At 38.0% G+C, this 17,222-nt stretch overlaps 1 protein-coding gene across 3 annotated transcripts in view; it reads left to right on the plus strand.

The window, feature by feature from the left end:
• The window catches only part of LOC127578703 (disks large-associated protein 4-like), a 435,166-nt gene that overhangs the window by 50,778 nt on the left and 367,166 nt on the right, over positions 1-17,222 (plus strand). Inside the window, exon 3 of one of the 3 annotated variants that reach the window (XM_052031018.1) lies at positions 6,934-7,018. The exons of the other annotated variants lie outside the window; for them this stretch is intronic. The gene's annotated coding sequence lies outside the window, so the exon portion shown is untranslated. The remainder of the gene's footprint in view (positions 1-6,933; positions 7,019-17,222) is intronic. 3 annotated transcript variants of the gene reach the window in all.

Below are 17,222 nucleotides of genomic sequence, written 5' to 3' on the forward strand. Positions count from 1 at the left end.
CATCTATGGATGGAAGAACAGAGTTAATATATGGTAGAGGAGACATTGCAGGAATGTTGATTATTCATACTTCTGATGTTAAAAATACGCAGCTGTTGAAGTATTTAACTTCAGCATCCTTTGTCACAGGCAAGAAGGATGTGATACATCTCTGCTCATCTAATTGTTTGTTGTTCTTCTCTGGCCTTCCAGCTGTTTTTTGATCCTGATGATCATGCTGTACAATGATTGACCCATTGTTAAATGAACAAATTCTGCTTATACAGAGACTGTACAGCAATAAAGGCTTCTCTGTGTTAGATCAAGGTATGGCTGGCACAACAGAGATTGTCACAACTTCATCAGCATGTGTCATATCATGTCACTGAAAACAAGAGCAATGTCTATTGGTAAATAAAGTCAATGCAAAAAGCAGTTTAAATCAATCAGGAATTTACAATGAACAATGACAGATTACCAGATTATTCCAAATTTCAGGTTTGTTAATATAGCAAAATATTTAGGAGACTAAAAGCTTTAAAGGGTTACTTGGATTATTGAATGACCCCTTTTTGCTCCCCACCCTCTCTTCCTTGCTCCTCCTAAAGATGAGTACTTAAGACACAAAGACAATTGTGTCTTGGTCTATTTAATAACAATATTTAATTGAGAATTCTGTAGCTGGCAGTGTTGCACTCTTTTTTATGAAAAATGGATAAAAAGGAAGAATGTTCAACATGTCATCAAGTCACGGAATTATACAACACAGAAATGGGCTCTTCAGCCCACCTGGTCTATGTCAACCATCAAGTACCATTGTTCTAATCCCATCACCTACATCTAATTTGGTTTTGTTTTCTTAATTTTTCATTTTATTAGCAATATCTACCTAATACATGGATCAGTAAATGATTTAGTTATGGTTCCGTTAAATGTCTTTAAAGGATAACAACACTAACAGGTTGCATTTATGTAGTAATTTTAATGATGTAAAATATCCCAAAGTGCTTTGCAGCATCAAAAATTGCCATTTCATTGAATAACTAGACATTGGTGGTGACTAAACGCTTGATTCAGGAGGCTTTGAGGGTGGGTCATAGAGAAGGAGTGAAGAACACAGGTTTGAAGGAATTATAGTTTGTGAATTAGATGGCTGGGCTTGCTTCTAGTTTGGAGAAAAGCGGAACGATTTTGGATGTGCTCAAACGGAGGCTGGAAGATGGCCAGCAGAGCACTGGACAATTAAGAATGGGGGCAATGGTAGTGTGGATTGTGATTTCAGCAGCAAGTGAGCTAAGGCAAAACAAAAATGAGGAATATTAACAATATGGAAGATAGTGATATGGAGGCGAGTGGGGCAAGAGTTCAACTCAGGATTAAATTCCCAAAATTACAAGCAACCTCACCAAGAAGTGGGATGAGATTTGTGACAAGGGAATAGAGTTAATTCAATTTCTTTTCTGTGTATAAAATATGGAAGTTGAACTCCATTTCTGAAATTCAGTTTCATTGAAATGGAATTGAAGGATTTCGATCTCTTGCGGTTCTTATCGTTAGGAAGAAACATTGAGCATTAGACAAACCCTGAAGGAAACAGGAAATCTGCAAACACTAATCACACTCCTTACCAAAAGAGCAATTACCTAGCTAAAATTTTATCATAATCTTCATGCATTATTGGTTTTGGGTGATTAAATTTGTTTCTCTTTATAGGAATACAAGATTAGCAGTTTTTCTTTACTCTTATTAAAAATGTATTTGTTAGTCTTTGCATTAGATAATAGTTTACATACCTAACTCTTCAAGACAAATTTTAGACCTAGTTTTGAAGTGTAGGAACATTTGGGCATTGTCCTGTTTCGGTAATTAGTTGCACAAAATTGGAGCACTGCAGCAAGCCTAGATATTTAACCAATGCTGCCCATAGGGTAGTCATCTGGGACGTGGTGATGTAAAACTAACTCGGAAATCCATTTAGAATATCAAACCATCAATTGTTATTTCAACAAAGGATCATTGGTTCCCAGAATTTGGCAGATTTACTATTAGATGCGAATTGGCATTCATTCAAGTAAATCGTGCATGCCGATTTCTTCAGCTGGCATCAAGTAACAATTGATGTGGACTGAAAAGAAATTGCATCATCCCCTGCATTTATATATGCATGAATAAGCTGAAGAATGGGGGAGCGCGGTGTGGATGCTTTCTATAAGATGGCAAAGCAGAGATTCAGGACAGTCTGTAAACCATTCTGCAGCTTATCAGCTCTGGACACTTTCAAGAGCTTATGCAACGGATTGCTCCATTGAGCACAATTTTGAAAAAGCAGAATCTGTCCACGTTACTTCCTCTTTTGACTCTGTTGCAGAGAAATCTGGAACGACAGAGATGATGCAGTACTTAGGATATTTTTCTAAATCTCCATATAAATAGTGTACAAGCTGATCTGTACAGAAAATATGAAAAGTATCTCTATAGGTATCCCAAAGAAGTATTTGTTTTGAAAGTGCCAAAAGCCCCATAATTCTGCCTGATGTAATATTGTATCTTGCTGAGCAGAGCTGGCAAGGTCCAAGATTCAGTGACATTGCCAATTCTTCTGTGACGGTACGACAGTGCCTGATCTCCTGCCAGTTGCTGCATCTGTAGGGTTTGCCATCTCACCCTCAAAACAAATCACAGTTATACAAGGCAAATATTTGCCCTTTAGAACCTTGTCATGCTATATATTTAATTTCCTAATTGAAACCTTCTCACAGTCAAATGTTGATTTCTTGATGATTCAGTGTGGAAGTGTTCCTCTTCTCTTATAGAATCATAGTTATGGGGTTGTATAGCACAGAAATGGATCCTTTTGCCCACCATGTCAGTGCTGACCTTTTTGCCCATCTACACTAATTCCAACTGGCTGCATTAAGACCATGCCCTTCTATGCCATGCCTATTCAAGTGTCTGTTAAAATGCCTTTTAAATGTAATGATTGTATCTGATTCCACCTCCTCCTCTGACTGCGAGTTCGAGATATCAACCACTCCGTGTAACGAGAAAGAAAAATTCCCCTCAAATCCCCTTTGAAACTCCTTCCTCTCTCCTTATAAGTATGCCCTCTTCTTTTAGATTACCCCTACTATGGGGAAAAGATTCTGACTATCTACCCTATCTCTCATAATTTTATATACTTCTCTCAGGTCACACCTCCAGCCCCCTTTGCCCTGCCTATCCAATCTCTACCCATTTCTAAAGTCCTTATTCTTTAGCATCCCATGTTGCCACTTGCTGGGAACGATGGACTTGAAGCCCAAGGTCCCTCTGTTCATTAACGTTCCTTAGCACCCTACTATTTACTGTATATGATCCACCCCCATTTGACTTTTCAAGATTCATCACCTTGCACTTATTGAGGATTAAATTCCATCTGCCTACACTCTGACCAACTTTCCATCTGATCCAAATCCTTCTGTAGCCTTCGACAACCTTGCTATCCACAACTTTTGTGTCGTCCTTAAACGTAATAAATCATTCCTCTTACATTCGTATCCAAATCATTTGCATATCATAAACAACAAGGGTGCCAGCACTGATTACTGCAGTGCACTACTGATCACAGACTCCCAATCAGTAAAGTATCCTGCCACTGCTACCCTCTGCCTCTCATCACCAAGCCAATTTGTATCCAATTAGCTTTGGATTCCATCTGCCTTGAGCTTCTGGACCAGCCTGTCAAGCGGGATCTTGTCAAATGCCTGAGAAAAATCCATTAGACAAAATCTACCATCCTGCCTTCTTAGTTATCTCCTAACAAATCTCAATCAAAATAGTGAGACAGGATTTCCCCCACACAAATACATGCTGGCTATCCCTGATTCGCCCTTATCTTTCCAAATCTACATAAATCCTATCCCTTGGAATTTTCTCCAGTAATTTATCTCCTCCTGGTGTAAAGCCCACTGGCCAGAAGTTACCTGGTTTATCTACTCTCCCCTTCTTAAATAAAAGAACTATTTTCCAATCCTCTGGCACCTCATCTATGTTAATTAAGATGCAAAAAATCTCTGTCTTGGACCCAGCTATCTCCTCCTGTGCTTTCCTTAGCAACCTGGGATAAATCTCATCTGGCCCTGGAGATTTATCAATTCTTATGTATCCCATGACATCTAATACCTTCTCCTCCACCTCAATACTGACCTGCTCAAAATTATCCCTTAACATCCTTTATATCCCTCAATAGGACAATGAAAATGTTGGTTTGTTTCAAAAATGTAAGCCTTGAAATAATGTCTTTCAGATTCTTGCTCATAAATGGTTAATGTATTTGTGGAAAACCTACTCTCCATCATTTTACTTGGAACAATTTCGTGACAGTTGTTTTTTCCTCTTAACAGCTTTTGGTTCTTTAAAGCTCAAATATGACTGATGTGCTCAAGTCTTGAATACATATCTGAGGAAGCTTATATAACAAGCCTAGACCTTATTATTTGATTGGTGATCAAATAATAGATCATCACCTACCTCCCTCTATTGTAACTGAAGTCTTTCATTACTTTATTAATACGATGATGTTTGGTGGTACTCCAAATTTTTCTGTCATTGCTTCAGAGCTACAAATGTAATATCTTCCATTTTCTTGCGCCCATGATGTTGAATCAATAACCATTGCATTTTCTCATACTAGGATTCTTTCCCAAAACTTCTAAACATCTATTATATACAGTACTTTTAAAGCTTTTTGTTACTTTAATGAAACTGTTGTCTCCATTTGTCATGGTGCCCAGTGACTCAAACCTTCAGTTTTGTTTTCTTTTTTTTGGGTGACACTGAAGTTTGCGGCAGAGTACCAGGCTTTTGGTCCAATAGAAGTGATAGTTTTTCTCCGTATGAGTCTTTCCTCAACCTGCTTTATCTCATCATGTCAAGATGTACTTTAATGGCTATAAAAGAAAGACAGATCTAAATTTATATGGAGCCTTTCACCACCCTTTCAGGATTAACCAAGGCCTTTCCACACAATTAAATACAATTCCATTGTAGGAAGTGCAGCCAGCAATTTTCACACTATAAACCACCCTTTTAAAAAAAAACTGGAAATCAGCTAATGGGACAAATCTTTTGCCACAATCAGCAATGGATTTACTGGCAGTTATACCCAGAACGGGCAATTCCCTAGTGGAAGCCTTAACTGTCCTCAGTGAGTCCAAAAGAGCAAGGTGAATTTCTGCCCCATCTCTCAGTTGGAAAATCTACCCAAAGGATCACTGAAACAAATGAGAGAAAGATAAGTAAGTTTTTATTTGATTGTATTATTACTTTATATGTTTTAATTGTTTCTAACATGTATCTGCTTTCTATTTTTGTTTCAAATATGGTTTTGCTAATTTTTTAAAAAACACTTTAAAATTTTGAGTCCTGAGTGATTTACGAGTTCAGTTTAAATGACATGTTTGTCAGCTGATGAATCAGGGGAGGGAGGTACAGCTTTATTACTGCCAGCACTATCTTTGTCACTGCAGTCTGCCACTGCATCAGGAGAGGTCTGCACTGCATTGTTCCTTGCCCACGTGCTGGGAGCTGGACTCAAAGTTGAAGTCGACACCCGGAGCCAAGCTGGAGAAACAGTGTCCCTAGTCTCAGACAACTGGCCACATCAGGGCCATGGAAAAGCTGCCCGGCATCACTAAAAGAGATTGGACTGTGGAATGAAAACATTTTTCAGGATACCTCTCTTCAAGGTGGTGCATTTTTTTTACACTGTGTAGGATCACAGACATGGCTTTTGTTTGACAACACATCCAAAAGAAGCACTTCCAAACTGTTCCTCTTCTTATGTACTGCACTTGAATGTCGACCTCAAATCCCTCTTCCTGCGGTGTGATTTGAATTCTCCACCCTCTTAGGCAGAGTGCTGGAAACTGAGCAGCATTCAATACTCTCCCTCGTATATCTAATTTAAAGGATCTGATAGGGGTACGATAATGTATGTTTTTAACTAATAATGAACAATGATCATATTTATTATACAGCAGCTAATGAATGTCATCTGAACTCTCCAGTTGCTCTCATTACTGGTTGCAACAGCTCATTGAAAGTTACTTTAAGCAGCTACTTATGCAGTTGGACACTTTTTCTATTCAGCTTCTCCTCTACATAAAGTTTCTACATAAGTATCAGAATCAATTGGTCATTGAAGCTGTCCTCCCAATTGTACCATCTGTTCCCTGTTAATCAGATGTGTAATCAGCTGATTAGCTTCTCCTTTCACAGCATTTTACAGGTCAGCCCACATTTTTCCTGATTTTGGCCTGGAACATAACTGAGTACTTTAGTGGCTGGTGCAAAATGTTATTGAATAGCTGCTCACCTGCGACCAATGGCTTAAACAATTGATTAGTGATGTATAAAACAACTGGGTTCAGCCATGGAGAATAAGCACCAATCTAAGATGAAATCTCACATTTTAGTGATTGGCTATAAAACCTCATCCTCAGCACTGAGCAATTGTTGCCTCTTATTTCTCAGTGGTGCTTTAAACAGCTGAGCAGCTTTCTGCTGAACAGACCTGCTTTGGGACTCAAAGAAAATGAAGGCTCAGTGGTAAGTTGAGCATCATTAGTAACATTAACAAGGCTTGAGACTGCAAGTGAAGAATAAGTAATTGAATAAACAGCCTCTTGCAGTAATTTTCAGCAACTGGAGGGCCAAAGGGGGATTGGATCTTTTCATTTATTCTTGGGATGTGGGCAGCACTCACATCTATTATCAATATCGGGTTACTCCTTCTACAGTGGTGTGCCTTCTTTGTGAATCTTTGCAGTCTTGTGGTGATGGTGCACTTGCTGTGATGTGGGAATGAAAGTCCATAATATGGAATAAGCAGTAAAAAGGAGTAGCGACATGTATCAAATTCAGGATATTGTTTGATTTGGATGACATTTTGATGAGGTGTTTCTACAATTCCAGCTTCATTCAATAGATCCAGTCATGTGCCGAAACAACACAAGGTCTCCATTTGTTGCGGGAAGGTTCAAGATACCCAAATATACAAGTAACTATATTTTATTGTTGTAGTTATTATTACTGTTGTTGTCATCATCAGGTGGCCTTGTGCACACTCAATGGTGCTATTTCATGTCCAGGAGCGCGTATTCAATGTTAGTGCAATGATATACATGGGGTTCTGGTGTCCTGAAGTTACCATAGTTCCCAAAGAATTGCTACTCTTGTCCACTTTGTGAACAGAAGTATTGTGGGAAGGAAGTGCACCAGAAATGGCCTTGGTGAGTTATTGCAGTATATTCTACATATTTTACAATTACAGTTCACAAGTTGTACAGGGAGTAAATAATGAATCAGGTGATGGGATGTCAAACAAGTGAATGTGTCTGCCTGGATGCTTTAGAGCTCCTTGACTGCTACTGTAGTTGCATCTTTTAACCACCATTTGAATATTATTGACATGGCCTTTTTAGGTAGAGCACAGACTTCTAAAGAAAGATGATTTGAGTTATACATCAAAGAATTTCCTGCTCCCCTAGACACAGACTTCTATAGTTGGTCCAATTCAACCTCTGGTCAATGAAGACTGCTGAGGTATTAATAGTGGGATTCTGAGTGGTGGAGATGGTTGGGATTTCTCTTACTTGATATGATCAATCCCTCATGTATACCTGCCAAGAAGGATTCTAGGACATCTAGTGTTTTCGTTTTATGAAGATTTCCAAACAATAATCCAGATGTGCAGTAGCAAAAGCAAGGTTGTCAGTGCAATACATTTTGGTAACAAAATACCAATAACAAGCAGCTTCTACCGTAACATTAATTCAAAGATTTGCATTCACTTTCGCAACATATTTGATTGTATTGTTAAGTTTAATGTATTGCATAATGTTTTGCTGCTGAAGTGTTTCTATGTTCATTTCAGTCATAAAGAATAATTCCATTAGTTGAACTAATGCTCATCCTGATTTGAGTTTTGTTGTGACTTGGAATGGAATAAGAAAGTGCCTGTCAGTTCCAGGCATAAGTGAATGGATTACTTGCCTTTCTCTCAAAGGTTGTTTAAAACAATGTATAATATCCTTCATATAATGCACAGCAGGTGAATTGGGTGTAAAGTTACTGGTGGCTTCTGGTGATAGGTCAAGAAGTAGAAATTTAATGGCAACATTTAAAGCAATGCATACTGATCATATGAAAAAAATAAAGTGGAATTCGGAGCAGGAGTATGAAATGTAGAGCACCTGAGATGCATTGAAGTTGTTTCAACCTGCACAAAAGCAACACAGTATTGATGTTAGTTGTGCCTGAGGTTTAAAGCTGAAATGTAGCATAGATGAAGAATAGTACCTGTTTAAAAATTTCCTTTCTCTGAATTTCAGTCTGCTCACATCTGGGGAAGATCTTTGCTCTTCTTCTGAGCGATCCTTCCAACCAATGAATCACAAACAAAGTCAGTTAACACGGTACAAAAACATTTAATGCTGAGACAGTTTTCGAAAACAATTCTAAGTCCATGTATTTAATAAAAGAGACTTGAGCAATAGCCAAGTAATAGGGGTTTCAGTTCAAAAGTGTAGAGTCTACTGAGAAGTCATGAGAAATTATTGTGATTTGAGAATTAAAATTTAAATTGATCTACTTCCAGTTTAAGCTTGGGTTAATATCTTTGCTTTACTTCGATGTTTCATTGGTTTAGATTACATTTGTTGTCCATTTGTCTGTCTCTGTACATTTGTGTCTACTAGTGCTTGATGGTCTGCACAATGTCCAAGTACTGGTGTACTAAGCCATAATTACTGCTTGACAAACTCTGGCTGTAACCAACTAATTTTATATATGTGGATTGTACTTCACTTGGATAATTCTTGCTGAATGTAATGGGATAATTCTTGCTGAAAGTAATGGGATAGAAATCCATTCTCAGTTGTATGTGCTTGAAACCAGCAGAATTGAATTTTGAGCAGAACATGACACTCATAGCTGTAATTACACATTTCAAAGACGTGGCTAAGGATAAGTTTCTACCGCAATGGATTGTATTTTTTTTATATTTTAAATGTTTATTTATGATACTTTAGATTCCACCTTAATTATATTTTTACTTTTCTCTCTTTCATTAGTCAAAAAATTGACTTCATTCTCCTAATTTGCAGTCTGTGAGAATTCCTCACTGTGATTGGCTGCACAGCCAGTTTGATAGTATTACTGTTGGTGGTTGCCAGGGATCTCCATGTCTGATGCCTGTTCACATCAGAAAAGGGTGAGCCCGTGCCACAGAGATGACTAAAGGTCAACAATGATGAGCATTTTGTCATTAATTGCAAAATCCAGGCCAACCTGTGCATTTAACATGGCCAAATTTAAACCATGCATCCATGGGATGACACTGAATCTATCTGACAGATTGGGATATTTGCTGGTAAAGCTTCAATTTCCATTAGCTTCATGGTTGTCCTAATTTTTGCCTTGTCTTGCAGTCTGTTGGAGAGAGGGAAAAAGTCCCTGTGGTCTTTAATGTAGCAGCATTCCACCAGAAAGGAGTACTTTAATAGGTACTAACAATGGGCTTTTCAACACAATACTGAAATACTTGAGTCTATAAAACAGGAAGAAACTGAGCATGGATCCTTAATGTACACTTTATGGCAGATACCCTTTCAAAATGAGGATATGTTTTGACCCGTTGTACATTTGAAGTCTCTGGATTATTTCTTGGAGTTATTGTGTTTGATTTATAATGAAAGGGCCTGGCTGCTGATATGGCAGCTAGCTCATTTCTAATGAAAGGAGCAGCAGGCATTTGGGTTCACTATGATTTTCCAAAAATATCTGTATTCTATATACTTATGTATTGTGCATTATATACACAGTACTGAATGTTATATTCCTTGATACCTATGAATCACATCTTGCATCTATAGTTTTATGAAGTATGATAAAGTTACAAATTCACTTGATTGATGCAACTTTTAAGTTTTTAAGCTGAAATGATACCACAAAAAAAAGGTTGTACTGCAGAGAGTCAGCCAGAACATTGGAATTGGATTCAATGCTGTCACTATTTCATATTATCATGCTTATCAAGAAACCTTATTGAAAATGAATTGCAAAATTACTTATGTAGTGAAAAAAATCAATATTTTTAATTATTGATAAGATAATCTTAGGACTATTGTATTTGAAGTTAGAAGAGCATCACATTATTTTACTAATCCAATCATTTATACTTTTCAATCAAACATTTCCAAGAAATTCTATTTGGGGTGTTAAAATATTCAAGTTGATTGGCACAGTGTTAACATGTTCAGCCAATACCATGATGTGCGTTTGTTTGCACGGTATGGGTAAGCTTTATCTTGCATTTCCCAGAACTCCAGATGATTGCTAAATAAAAGAATTACGATTCAGTTTGGCTTCCATATTCAGGGCTGGTTGTATTTGAATGTGGGGCATGCTTCGATATGAATATTATACAATATGAATACCAATACGACGGCAGTCAGGTTTTCAGGTTGAGTGAACAGATAACATCATTTCTGATCCTCCAGTATCACGTTAATGCTGTTTTTATATTTATGGACACGTAAAACCAAAACATAAATGCTGAAGGTTTGGACTTAGAAATGTTCAATTATTTATTGTATCTTACAAGTCAAGCAAGTACAATGTGTGATGCAAACAGCTCTTCCTTCTGGATAATATGAAAATATGTAGCATTAATGCAAGATTCTGGCAATTCTACTGTTACTTTCAAAATTCAGTTTCTACTTTAATTGAAGGGACTTATTTATTGGAACATTATGATAATGTTTAGAATGCATATGAGTACTTCATCCAATTTAAAATTGTTCACAGTTGGTTCAGGCTAGCTCCTCCATTAATACTTCCTATTTTTACAAAATTCATGACCGCAACAAACTACTATGAATGCATGTATATTGGTTTTAAGCAAGTTGCCATCAGCACAGAAGCAATGCTTAACAAATACAACATTCACAGTCTGTTCCTCAAAATCTCAGAGTGACTCTTTTCATCCCGCTGTGGTCTGGTGAGGGCAACTTTTCTGCTAGCCTTCACGCTCACTGTCTCTTTCAGACTCATAAGATTTTTCTCTTTGATCTTTCATGATAACTACTAGTCTCTTGAGCTATCTTTTCCCTTCGCTCAACAGTACACCTGTGTTTTATTCATTATCTGTCTTTTCTTTCTCAGGCTTGGTTACTTCAAATGTAGGCTTTTCACAGAACTTATCTCAGCCTTTGTTGCAAATATCCTTCCTCCAGTAGTAAGATTTTAATTCCCTCATTGACTCTTTATTCAATGAGGGAATTAAAATCTTACTACTGGAGGAAGGATATTATGTCCTGTTCTCGATGCATTCTCTGACTGCATTCTCTGACTGCACAGTGTATCTATTCCTACTTGAACCTTTTTCTTCATCTACCAGAGTTTTTGGACTTAATTGACCTTCACACTCTGCTTCTTGATCTTGCTCCATGTTAATATCGAGTTACTACATATTGTCATTGTTTATAATACTGAATACATAACAAGTTAATATACTTTATTTATTGGAACATTATGATAATGTTTAGAATGCATATGACTACTTTATCCAATTTTAAATTGTTCACAGTTGGTTCAGGCCAGCTCCTCCATTAATACTTCCTATTTCTACAAAATTTGCATATTTGAACCAATCAACAGCTTCATGTCAAATGAAAAGATGAAATTTCCTGGACATAGCTTCATTCATTAAAATGCAACAATTTCAAAATGTGCTAACACTACAAAATCTCCCCCCAGAAACTGAAACATTTTCAACATTGCCCTTTGAACCTAACCTCAAAGCTTAAAAGTAAATTTTATAGCTCAGCCATAAAAATATAAACACTTGTGAAACAAAATTCAAAATGTTAGCATCAATCACATCAGTCATTACTTCTGACACATTTATCCCAGTGTACCTACTCAACCCTCATATGGCTGAAGTATTTAAATTTTTGGATCACCTTGCAGAGACCTGGATCATTAATCTGGAGATATGAATTAGGAACCCAGCTGGGGAATTTTAAAGAAATGAAGGAAACCTGGAGCTGAAAAGCTCATGTCGATAGCTGTGACCATGAAACAGCTGCACTGCATCTAGTTTATTGCTGTACTTCAGGGAAGGTTTCTATTAGCTTATACATAACTCCCAACCCACTAGTCTGGTTGACTTATAACTGCCTCCAACATTTGTGTCCATGAATGAATAAAAAAAATTGTCAACATTTGAGCTGTATGTTTCTTCCTGAGTTGTATGTTGTCCCTCCATACTTCATTGCTTCCCCTCAATATGACGATCCTACCTAGATCTGTCAATCTAGACATCTCATGACCATAAAGCAAAATCATATTCCAGTAACCAAAAGGATGAAAACAACTCCTCTCTGGGAGTCTCACTGCTCATGATGCTTTTACCACTTTCTTTTCTAGTTTCTCAGACACTGGACATTTGCTATCAAGTTCTGGATAAGTCGAGTCGCACTCTCCTCCAATGAAATCAGTGCTATTGACTTTAAAGTCCTGTTGCACTTATTCTCTCATCATTGATTCTGACCATCTTTCCTGGCACTGTCACAGGTTTAGTATTCAAAATAGAGTCGAGCTTCTGATCTTTTAACATTTACTTTTGTTGAATAGTTTTTTATGGCTTAGCCCATTGTTGACAAAACATTTTTGTTTATACTGATCTGGAGTATATAATAGTCCCAGAAAAAACATTTATCAGGACTGAGATCCTTCATCCAGTTGAAGAAATCCTGCACCAAAAGAATTCAAGAAAAGAAAAAAAGTTGGTGTTATACCTTTCATTAAAACAAAATACTTCTATTTTTCATCATGCAATTCAGTCAACGTACCCTTGGACTGAATCAGTGTGACCACATCAATAAATGTTTGCTTATCATGGCTCAAAAAAACAGATTCACACAAATTTAGTCTGCAATTGAATACATTAGGATTGTCAGTAACATTGCAGAGGAAGGACAGATTTTGCCCAGAAATTTAAATCCTTTTGTATGAGCAGGGCTAATTTGTGGATGGTTTTTTAAAAAAAAAACAAATCTGAAGGTTGGCCTCAAAATTTTGAACAGGAGAAAAACTTAAGCTCCATCTCATGGTTGGTCACTCCAATGTTCCCCAAGCAATCCTTGTGTAGAATTTTATAGATTTGCAGAAGAACTGGCAAATTCATTTCCAGCACCATCCATCACAGTCTTGTAAAGTGAATTTTTCAATTTACTGTGAATTAGTCGTGAATTATGCACAGTTTTGTACCATGAATTCAAGCCTACCAAGCATTCATTGAGACTGTCTGAGTTGATTTAACTCAAAATCTTTACAGCTGATCAGAGGGTCAGGTTTGGGTTTGTAATCCAGATTCAAACATGTTGAGTTCTGAATTTTTTTTATATATTGATGGAAGTAGCTGTAGCCTCCTTGTCTGCATGCTCGATATTAGACAGGGTGGAAGGTTTCTTCCCTGTCCCAAATATTGCTCATTTCCTGCACCTTTTCCAGAGCTCCACCCAGGTCATTTACACTATAAAAGGTAACCCTCACAGAGGATGTGGACACCTTCAATCTTCACTAAATCCATCTCCCTCAAGCGTATAAGCTTTTAGAAGCTCCTGGATTCAGATTCTCTGTCTGTCAACTGGCAATGCGAAGCCTCCACTCACCAAAACAAAATGCAGGGAACATACTAATTCAGAACTATTTGAAACTGCAGATATCAACCCAAAGCTGTAAAATTTCATTTTATGACCCTGATATCAGGGCTGTAAATCATAACTAACCAAAATGGTGACAGGACTGGGTCCATCATTATCGCTGTAAAAGCTGGTGTGTTTTTAATGAATATCTTGAACACTGCTGCAACAGTGGGAGAACCAAAAACTAATTTGTGGCACCAGCATGAAGTACAGGAAAAGAGGAATAAGGTGGTCCAAGAACTGGGAATGTTACATAGCAGTGGAGTAAGAAATAGTACATAATCAACAGTTGTGTGCTGCTGTATTCATGATAAGGAGGAGAAAGGTTGTCTATAAGTAATTGTCAACCTCTGCATATGAAATACATCCTAGGTTGCTGAGAAAAGAGGTGGGAAGGGAAGGGGACAAAGTGCTGGAGACTGCAGGGGTGGAAATTGCAGAAGTACAATACGGTCTTGGTGGGAAAGGACTGGAGAACACAATTGTACCCTTGTTCAGAAAGGCAACTGCACCTTTGAAATTGTGGTAAATAATGAGGAGAAAAGTAGTAGACCTCAAGGGGATATGTCCTGGAATGGGTAAACATAGCACATCTAATGCAGTAAAGTGTGAAGTGAGATCTTTTGACAGGAAGAACAAAGAAAGACAATATAGGTTAAAAGATAAAATGAGTGGGGGGTAGGAACAGAGCGACACAGGGGTATATGTGCCTAATTTCTTAGGTGACAGGGCAGGTTGTAAAAGTGGTTAACAAAGCACATGGGATCCTGAGCTTCAATAACAGAGGCACAGAAGACCAAAAAACTGGGAGGTTATGCTGAATCTTTTTAAAGCAATGGTTAAGTATCAATTAGAGTGTTGCACTCATTCTGCTCATTGCACCTTGAAAGGATGTGATAGCCCTTGGTGTTGAAAGGTTTTTCTAGAATGGTTCCAGGAATGAGGGATTTCAGCAACATGGATAGTCACAAGAATCTAAAGTTGTTCTCCTTCAACAGGGAAGGTTGAGAGGAGGTTTGATAGAGGAATATAAAATCATAGGTTTAGTTGGGATAAATATTAGCAGAGGGATCAAGAACCAGAGGACGTGGATTTAAAGTGATTGGCCAAAAATTCGGGGTGAAGAAGAAAAAAATTACGTGGCACATAGTTATGATCTGGAATGGTGAGTGGCAGATTCATTCGTGGCCACGAATGGGGATAAATATGTGAAATGCAATAGGGAAAGAACAAGGGAATGGGATTGGCTAGAGTGCTCCACAAAGAGGTAGCCCACATTTGATTGGCTGAATTGCCGCCACCTCTGATTCTAAGGGACAATTCATTTGTAAGTCAACTTAGTGACTTGCAACACCATTTTAGAGGATAGTTTAAGAGATGACCATATTACCATAGATCTGGAATTGCACTAAGAGGATAACAGATTTCCCTCTCTGTAGAATATATGTAGGTTTTTATACCATCACTGATACCACTTTACTGCAGTTAAACTCCTCAGCCGTCAGAGTGAGATTCGTCCACACATCTCTGCATCGTTTTATTTCTAGCCTCGTGATTTGGCCACAGCCCTTATGTGATAGGGTAGTGGCAGAAACACTGGAAGCAACAGCAGAGTCTCATCACTTTATGGCTGCGTCCTCGCAATCTCAAAGTCGATTTGGTATTGGTTTATTATTGTCACTTGTACTGAGGTACAGCGAAAAACTTGTCTTGCATACCGATTTGTACAGGTCAATTCATTGCACGCTGCAGTTACATTGAGTTAGTACAGAGTGCATTGATGTCGTACAGGTAAAAACAATAACAGTACAGGGTAAAGTGTCACAGCTACAGAGAAAGTGCAGTGCAATTAGGTGCAAGGTCACAACAAGGTAGATCGTGAAGTCATAGTCCATCTCATTGTATAAGGGAACCGTTCAATAGTCTTGTCACAGTGGGGTAGAAGCTGTCCTTAAGTCTGGTGGTACGTACCCTCAGGCTCCTGTATCATCTTGGTGTGGATAATGGTTTCCATGTGGATTCCTAACATAGAACAAATCCATTTGCAGACTGTGAAATAAACACACATGAGACAAGGAAGTGACTTCTATACACACAATAAAAAGGAACAGAAGTAGGTTATCTGGCTCTTTGAGCCTAATTTGTTATTCACCATGATCATGACTGATCTTCTGCCTTAGTGCCATTTATCAGCAGCGTCACCACAACCCTTGATTCCCTTAATATCCAGAGATCTATCAATCTCTGCCTTGAATGGCCACAATGACTGAGCCTCCACAGCCCTCTGAGGTAGAATAGGTCAAAGGATCATAACTGTCTGAGTGAGGAAATTTTCATCATCTCAGTCCTAACTGGCCTACCCTTTATTCTCAGTCTGCACCCCCTGGTCCTAGACTCCTGAATCAGGAGAAGCCTATCAAGCCCTTTAAGAATTTTCTAAGTTTTGATGAGACCTCTTCTGATTCTTCTAAACTCTGGAGAATACTCAATCTCCCCTTGTACGGCAATCTTGAACCAGTTTGGTGAATCTTCACTGTGCTCCTACAATGACATGTACTTTGTGTTTCAGATAAGGAGACTAAAACTATATGCAGTATGTCAGGTGCAGTCTTACCAAGGTCCTGCACAAATGCAATTAGACTATCTTATCCCTTTAATCAATCCCCCTCATTACAAAGCTAACATACCATTTGCTCTCCTAATTGTCTGCTACCCCTGCATGTTGGCCTTCAGAAACTTGTGTGCCAGCACACCCATGTTCCATTACACAACCCTACTCGATCTATCATTGTTTAACAAATACTCTGCTTTTCTGTTATGCTCACCAACATGGAGGGCTTTGCATTTCTCCATATTCTATTTCAACTGCTTTATTCTTGCATCTCACTCAGCTTTTCCATATCCCTCTGAAACCTCTTTGTTATCCTCCTGTGTACTCACAATCCTGCCTAGTTCAGTATCATCAGCAAACTCGGAAATATGATAGTTAGTTCCCTTAGCCAAATTGTTGATATTGATTGTGAATAGCTGGGGCCACTTGTCATCTGCCAGTCTGAGAAGGTATATTCATGGGCTTCTCCCAGACTGCCAATATGGAATGTTCTAGGAACTTTATTACAACCCAAAGATCCGAAAGAAACGACATCGCACTTTAATAAATAATGGTCTTAAAGAAGCAATTATTGTTCTCAGCCAATATTATATCTTTAAAAGGGTAACATTCATATTTATAAATTTTACACATTTATTGGTGTAACTAAGTCAGCATTTGCATACTCAAACGATGCTGGTGCCACCTGCTTTGATTCTTCAGATGTTGCTGGAGTCTTGTCTGACTCTAGATAAAATGACATTGTCTCATTTTATCTCTCCTTAACAGTATCATGGGTTGATTTCCCTTGACCACTCTGACCAGAAACATCCCACAATCGTAACTATTCTTCTGGGTATTGTGTGCTGGGAGAAAGTGGTTAGTGTGGAATTTATGGAATC

Source organism: Pristis pectinata, chromosome 16 (assembly GCF_009764475.1).
Source record: "Pristis pectinata isolate sPriPec2 chromosome 16, sPriPec2.1.pri, whole genome shotgun sequence".
In the NCBI taxonomy this organism is placed as follows: Eukaryota; Metazoa; Chordata; class Chondrichthyes; order Rhinopristiformes; family Pristidae; genus Pristis; species Pristis pectinata.